This window comes from Eufriesea mexicana, unplaced genomic scaffold, assembly GCF_001483705.2.
Source record: "Eufriesea mexicana isolate 0111107269 unplaced genomic scaffold, ASM148370v2 scaffold2964, whole genome shotgun sequence".
NCBI lineage: Eukaryota > Metazoa > Arthropoda > Insecta > Hymenoptera > Apidae > Eufriesea > Eufriesea mexicana.
In genome coordinates, this window is record NW_016911017.1 from 223,833 (window position 1) to 232,378 (window position 8,546).

Below are 8,546 nucleotides of genomic sequence, written 5' to 3' on the forward strand. Positions count from 1 at the left end.
GGGTCCGAGGAACGGACAAGACGACGAGCGACGAGGCAGGCGACGGTAAGAGACGAGCACGGGAACAGACAGAGAAAGAACACGGGGGTAGAGCAGGAGACACGGAACGAAGAAGGACTGAGCGAGACAGAGAACGGAACGAAATAGCAAAAGAGAGAAGAAACTAGAAGTGTGTCGGGCCACTATATCGAGGAAGGAGCAGGGAAATCTTGCTTTTCCTCTTCGTACAGTTGGATCGAAGGGGCAGAGGGTGTGCGGGTGGGTGGGGTGCCAAAAAGAGAGAAACAGAAAGGAGACAGCTCGAAAAGGAAGAGGTAATCCAGCCACGAAGGGTGTACGATCCGTGTCTCGAGGAGGGAAGAGTATTGTGTGGACAAACGAGAGTGCGAGAAAGAGACAGTGCGGTGCCGTGTAAACATACATCCTATTGCCGTGAGTGCGTGCGCGAGTGGCAATCAGCGACGGCTTAACATCGTCGTCTCCGTCGTCGTCGTCGTCGTCGTCGCCTTCGTCGTCGTCGTCATCGTAGTTCAACGTCGTCGTTTTCGTAATCATCGAAATTGTGCGGAACTGTGCGGTTGGCGTCTCCTTGTGACAACGAAAGGGGACGTTAATTCGTCGGAGCAAACGTACGGAAAATCGGCCAAGCAACGGCCCCAGGTACCGTGTGTATCAATCGTCGCAATGTTTGACACGCGTATGTACGTTCATCACAAATGACAGTCCATCGGACGAGAAGGGAAGTCGAGTGCTGGCTGGATTCGTCTGTCTAGCGAGCAAAGCGGTACGTGTAATTTTATTCAACGGTACATTTAGTGGACTCTTCTGTAAAAATGGCTCCTGACGCCTCTTCTTCCGTGTGTACATCGTTCGCTCCCATTTCCCAGGTTTCGACCTTATTCGATGCACCCGTGGTATTCGTGTATAGCATATTCAGTGCCAAATGGGAAAATATTTTTCTTTGACGTTGGTTCGATTAAGTATGCCATAATTAAGATCCTGCGCGACGTGCAGGACTCGAGTGTCGGCCGATACGTGATTCGTTTATAAACATTCACGACCTATCCTGCATGATATAGCGTACTGCTTGCACACGATAAACGCAAATGACAGCGGGCCTACCGACGTGACAGCGTGGCTACGTTTACACATCCGTTATGTTTTAAGAATTATTCTTCCGCATTTCCTGTAAGTCTGACATTCCGCCATATTTATTTCTCGCGGGTACATAACCTAATGCGACCTTGAAACGCGAATGTTACACGAATAAACGTCCAAGTTTCGAACGTTTTCTGCAAAATGCATGTCACGTGGTTTACTCTACCTGACAGTCATGAAACGTGTTATACGGTACAATCTATACGCATACGCATACATCGAATGACAGAGATCGTAGTTTCGTTATTTCCAATGTAATAGTATATCTAAAAAAAAAAAAGAAGGAAAGACTCGCATGTCTGGAACACCTGCTTAGAATATTTGTGAAAGTATTTGCTTCGTGGCGCTGTAGAAACTAGTACGAAGTTACTATACAGCAACGCAGCAGAAACTCGTGTCCAACCTCTTCTCTAAACTCGCCCAATAACGCGCATAACCTACACGGTATACCGGTATACGAAATTCGTCGGTGGGCCGAACTAGAACATCTTCGAAAAGCGACGCCACGAGGAAGAAGAGAGAAACAGGGGGCCCCCGATATTATCGGCAGGTTAACGAACCGGGAGCTCTCTGAAATGTTAATGTCTTATTACGTCACGTTCGTTTACCGTGGTCAGAGAAAGGGGTCAAAGAGACGAAAGGAAAGGGAGGAGGAAAAGAGTGCGAGACGACTAAAAATGGCGTGGCACGGTATACCATCGTCTCACGGATACAGATTACAGAGACTCTACTTCGATCGTCCTTCTTTCTCTTCCGCTCTCTGTTCGTCTTTCTCTCTTTCTCCGGACAACGTGGAACGCACGTATGCCACTTGGTCGTATCGCATCCGTGAAATTGTCTCGCTCTCAAGCGTTACAGCAGCGAGAGGAGAACCGTTCTAATCGTTTATAATTGTTCTCGCCTCGAGGATGAACGGGCAGACAATATAGGGAGATATCGGTAACCGTTTTATACAGCGAGTGTTGTTGGATGTTTCCGCGTGCGGCACACCCGGCATCTTCCGCGTGTCAAAGACTCGAGGAATCTTGGTAACGGGACGCTAGCGCTACCTGTTACGCACCCGTGGTGGTGCGTTTACATTACACATTACCATAGGTTATCGCCTCTTAAATCGCGAATTTCACGGAGGCTCACGTACACACGGATCGCCGTTCTCCTTCTACTTTTCCCGCGATTGTGAAACGCCGTTTTCACGAAATAACGTGCTTGTGTAATTCGCATTTTTGTCTTTTCTTTCCCTTTTCTCTCTTTCCTTCCCGTCGCTCCGACGTTGGAAAGCGCGATCACGTGACCGATAGTAGAACGATGGTAAAACAGTTCAAGGATCGCGGCAGTTCACTAGCCATGGTAATGAAAACGTTCTTGCCAGTAATTGTTCTTTTATTTAGATAAAATGCAAAATACGGTGTCGGTTTATCGTTCGGTTACGCTTTTACCGATAATAATTCCGATTCGTACGATACAACGCGTTATCTACGATACGATGCGCGATTGGCAACAGATGATAAAGAGGAGCATCGGGGAAAAGTCGCGTTATTCGTAGCTTTCACAACATACATTACAGTCTACGTTCTTGCGAGAAACCGAACGAGAGATTAATTCACTCGTACCGCATTAAGCCGAAGTAAGCAGCGCGTTGCTCGGTTTGCTTATTTATTAACGGCACGTCGTGCGAGCCGCTGGCATTTCACTCGTCCCAGAGACATCGATAGAGATGAAATTCATGGGAAATTCTCGCGAATGACGATGACCTTAGCCCGGCGTGGGTCCCCCGTTGTCCGTCGTACGTGCATCATCGTTCATCTCTTCTGGTAATGTTAACGAGTCTCATCGGCGAAACTTGTTTCCCCTCCAAGAAATTACAGGCTAATGAAATTTTTTACCTGACTTTCCAACCAACCACCGTACTCCATTTGCTTCATTTCTGACTAACCGAGAAACTTGGAAATCAGATTACCGTGCCTTCGCAAAATCCGATCTTGTCTTGTTTAAATTGGAACGTTACGGTGAAACGTGCCGGTGTTTTTAACCGATATAACCTATACAAGGTGATTCGATAAAATTGCGACGTGATTGAAAACAAGACGACTCTACCTGAATAAAAGAAATTATTTAAAATACAAATTTAATCTACCTTTTTTTTTGTATGTATATATATATAATTTTATTTTCAACTTTCACTGAATTAAATAATCAGACGGGTTATCTTGAACAAGTAAACCACGGTTCATAGAAAACAGTGACGTACCTATACGATGTAACCTCACGCTATAAATTCGGATATCAAAAGTTGTGTATATATATATAGCAGATTATGGCATGGCTGCAGTATTATTTCACAGATTCCTATACAGAGGGCGTAAATAGCGCGTCCTTGCGGTGAAATTGACTACGAATCCTAATTGAATTACTTTGGATAATCCTGCGTGTGATTCCGCTAGCATGACCGGATTAAACATCTCCGTTGCCACGTTTCCAAATCCAATTTACTCACGTTCGTGATTATCTGTTTTCGGTGCGTGTCAGTATGTTGTAACAGTGGTTATCAACTTCATAAATCCCCTGTCGAACCGCCTCCGGCTCGGGATCGTAATAGCCGAAACAATTGGCTCGTTATACGCGAGAATGGCATGGAGTAAAAACGAATAGAACACCGCGGTCGTTCTATTCGGTAATGTACTCGGAACATCGACCGCTGGTCCCTCTACTTTTTTTCTCCCCAAGCTCGAATCACCGATAGACGTCTGTCGCGAGATAAACTCGCGTCGTCCATTCGCCGAGGAATGCAGCGATCCGTGGTACACGAGTTTACACTTCCTCCAATGTTATGCAACGTTGGTGCGTCGATAACATAGTTTCCAAGTGGAGGGCGCGTGTCGCCCCACCATGGTGTCAGAGGGGTACCGTGAAAGTTTTATCTTCTGTTGATAGGCGGTTCTACGACTCGTAGTCCGTGTGCAACGGAACCAGGTCAACGGGCGACCGAGAGATACGCGTCGTGCGCAGGTGGATGCTGATACTGGGGCAAACGTAAGGTTGTTATCGGGAAAATGTCAAGTCCAATCAGTCGTAGCGGGATATTTGGACGAATCGACGTATTGTAGGTTTTTCACGCCCGGCTCTGCGAAACGTTTGATAGGTGGCTGCACAGCATCCGTGTGCTCGTTGGTTCGTGCGTTTCCCGTGCAACAAAGGTGGCGTGAGTTCCGGAATATCGGCCGCTCGATAGATACAGGTAACCACTGATGAACGCGATAAAATTAATTAGGTACACGGTAATAGCAAGTTCCATAAGATACCCTTGAGTATTTCAAAGAGGAGAGCAACGAAGATAGGCTTTATAGGGAGCACGCTTGGCTTCATCTTGTTTCGCTATTAACGTACATTGCAGATATGATGTAATGACTGATATGATTTCTTCGAGACCTTTTTCGCGCGGTAATTGATATACAGCGTGTTAGGTTATGTTTATATTATTATTTTCGCAGCCATCGGATTTAGAAAAAGGGAAAAGAAAATAGCGTAATTAGGGAAGGAAATGTAACAGTGGACTTGAATCTTTGGACTGGAATCTGATTTTGTTAATTACCGGCTAATTATAGCGTAACTTCGATAAGGCCGGGTTGTAGGTTAACTAAATTGTTTCCGTCTTGCGAGTTAAAAATATAGGTTAAACGCGACGTTTGTCTCCGTATCGATTTCGAATTTATAATTTGCTCATCATCTCATCGAAGAACAAAAGAGATCCATGAATAATTTATCTCCTTAGAAATTGAAGCGAGTTTTCAATGTAAAATATACACGGCGGTTTTAATTCTTCTTAAATCCGACTATCGATAACGACGCACATCGCGATATTAAACGATACACCGAATTAATTACAGAGCACTCGACAGCCGTTGTCGAATCTTTTTCCGCATACCGTGCGTATTTTAATCGAGACGAGACGATTGTCTGGCCTCTGTTGTGCCTAGCAGGGTGGTAGAAATACGCGTCCTGACAACTCGACCAAAAATAATAGTCGACTAACTTTGTAACCTAGACTGGCCTCGAGAGTGGAGACCTAACTCAACACTCCATACTCGCTTTTCTTAGAACCGGTACTTTTGTCTGCCTCTGCGAGAGCCTGATCGGACAATACGAAGAAATTTTCTGGCACACGTGTGTGCATGTACGACTATCGTCCGTTCCAAAGAACAATTTCTCCCTAGCCTGGCTATACCATACCATTGGTCGATAACGTCTATGAGAGCCACGTGTCGAATTACCGCCCTCTCTTATTCCGCAATATTATTAATCGTGAATTACGTAAAATTACTGTCACGTATCGCGTCTAGCTAGGCTCTCGACCATCGGACAATTCTCTTTTACGTCATTTATTCAGCGGACGAGTAAACAAGTTTGTTAAATCTCGAATCGATGAGCGAATCGCCGTGCTGCAGGGAAAAATAAATTCACTTGTTACACGTATACTTTGTTCACGTGCGTCGCTTATGTAAGGTGCACGTTAAGGATTATGGAATCGTATCGCGGTGTTACGAAAGGCCGGTGGTGCATGTGCGTCCGTAATTCCTGCCGAATATTTTCAAGATCGGTGGAGAGGGACGACGGAGCGTCATCTTCGATTGTTGCTGCTCGTATAAATTCGTAACGTTTCGCGTTTAATTTTAACCGGCGTGTACGAATCCCGCAGGCGGAGAGGTGGACTGTCTCGTATGCGCGTCTTTGTTCGTTCCTTTCATACTTCCGTGCACTTCAAAGAAAATGTATTTTTGCATGCATTTCGTTGTCGAATTCGACGGTATAGCGAATGAGATTCTCCCTAGCCGTGTACCGTCTACACTCTGACGCGTATGCGAACGTAGTCCTGACGTAAATGTGTTTCGTAGCGTGGTGACTCGAAAAGAAACCGGAACTGGCGTGACGCGCGTCTGACAGACGAAGAAATATTCGTGGCGATCGGAACGCGATCCCTTCCTTCCCACGGCGTGCTCACCGATCTTTTTCTACGACAGGTTCCAACATGGCGGATATTTAATATCGCGAGGATTAACAGGTCAGTTATTTTTACGACATGGTTGCAAGAATATTATTTTACAAAGTGTACCTTTTGCACTCGGTTTATGGACGTCCGCTCGCCTTAAACGGTTCACCCATGTACAGGGTGGCCGTTTTGCGCGTATATAGGGTGGCGTTTAGAAACGGATCGTCTTACAGTGTTTATTTTTATTTTTATTTTTATTTTCCAACGTGGTGTTTCGACGACTTTACATTCGAGATTACTATTTTGGTGTTGGAACATGAGTGATTATTTTATTTATTTGCTATGAATAATGCGTTTTCTATACATCGCATCGTGCATTATTTACGGCCGATATACATCGAGCTATATTTCACGTGGCAGCTAGGTGTTAGAGTTTCAGCTTTAAATGTTGCAAGTGAATCGTTGTATAAATCAAGATTATTGTAATAGTTAGTCATTTAACTTGCACGCCCCCGATATCTGACCGGCGTGTACGTTTAAAAATATGCAGCGAGTGCCACGTAAAAAAGGAATATTGCTAAATAAAGATTGCAAATGTGCATCGTGAATATTGTATTCAAGGTTATGCTTTCAATATTTCACGATACATATCTATCTCTTGCACGTGTGCAAAAGGAACAGAACGGAACAGGTTGTTTGGTATATCCCTAATTCGATTTCATTCATTTGTCTATTAAATGTTTCACGCGGGATTTTTCCAGCGATATCGTATTTGATTTATTAACGATTCAATTTCGCCGTAAGTGCGGCCATTACCATTCGAGATCGGGGCCGGGTGCATTCAGATCGAGCCATAAATTATTCAAACCTCTTTTCGTCGACCGGGAACACTGGTTCTCGGTGTGTACAGTAACGGACGATAAGAAAGCAATTTCGCTCGCGGCTGAAACAATCGGCGGGTCAGGATCGCAAATTGCAATCCGTACGTGACCACTTTCCATCGAATCTCCGTCAATCTAGTGGGAACCTTTTTTACCGATCGAACGCCCGTCGATCGACGGTGTCCACTTAATTATTACTTCTCGGCTAAAAATAATCACCGACCCTCTTTGGCGATCCCAGAAACCCGTTGCAGTGGAAAACGGTCTACGGATCGATCGATTTTGCACGGTCTGGCCGAATGCCGTTTTCGGTGTTCCGGAAGGGACGCCGGAAGCGAGACCCGTTTACCCTTATATACGAGCGAAGGCAGCGCCACTCCCATAGACGAAGAAGCGGTGCAAAAGTGAGAGTACGCGACTACCTTGAGCCTGATCCTACGTCCAGTGGGCGTAAAAATTTATTTTCCATATATGGCGGACAATCGATTCGTTGTTGCTCGCGGATGTTCGCGCGTACACAGCACGTGCACGCTGTTATTGCAGTCACGGTGCTCGAATTGTTTCGCTGGACAACGCGACCACCTCCTGCCATTTGCTCCGTGTTGCACACGAACCACCTTGTAAACGGTGGGAATGTTTATTACGCTCGGGCTTAGAATTGCTCGCAACGGTAAAGGAAATTTATCGTACCCGCGCGGACGGATACAGCGTGTTGGAGAGGTTAGGAACTGGAAGGTGCGTTTGTTGTACCACGGTAGTTACTAAATGTTTCGTTTAGCGCGAATATACCTATTTTTGCGATCCTTTGTTAATTGAACGTTGGGCGTTATTGAAAGCGGAATATCGAATATCGTTATGGGCTAAATGGGATAAAATGGTTATTTATAATTGCAAATTGTGGTTAGCAAGCTCTCAGTGGTTAAAAGCTTTGCATTGTTCTGGTTTATCTCGAGCTTTCGAATCGTTCTTTTTTCCGAACCGATGATATATTTTTCCTTTCTCTTTTTCATCTGAATGTTTGGTCTCTTTCTTACCGTGACCTTAACGAAATCGTAGCCTCCTCTTTCGCATCCTCGCGAAAAATAAACGAGCGACGGTTCTATTTCGGAAGATATGCAAGATATGGACCTTTAACATTAAAGAATGAAAAACTTAAAAATAATCATGAAACGCACAGTATATAGAGCGGAAACCTTGCCGCTTTCCAAAGCTACTATATCATAATCGGATCTCCTATTTTGTTAAATATTGTAGGTCACGCGTTTACATATAACATGCTAAAGAGATCAGCAATTAAAATTTATTTTTATCTGCTTATCTCTTCGATCTTAATTTCGTTGCCAACAGAAACTTGTGAAATCTTCGTACCACTCTGGTACACGAGTGCGTCTAGTACACGTTTGCATTTTAACTCACCGCGATAAACTATGAAAACGATGTTTATCACCGATAAAAAAGTTTCTCTATTCGACCTTGAGCGCTAGCGAAAATTTCTAAATTCCTCATCCCGCACTGTACATACC

General features: G+C 44.7%; 1 protein-coding gene across 2 annotated transcripts in view; it reads left to right on the top strand.

Moving 5' to 3' along the window:
* Window positions 1–6: 6 nt before the first annotated feature.
* The window catches only part of Snrk (SNF related kinase), a 17,742-nt gene continuing 9,202 nt past the window's right edge, over window positions 7–8,546 (top strand). The window contains exon 1 of one of the 2 annotated variants that reach the window (XM_017904564.1): window positions 7–784. The gene's annotated coding sequence lies outside the window, so the exon portion shown is untranslated. Of the gene's footprint in view, window positions 785–6,051; window positions 6,215–8,546 lie in introns of those variants that run through there. The other variant, XM_017904565.1, reaches the window with a different exon arrangement.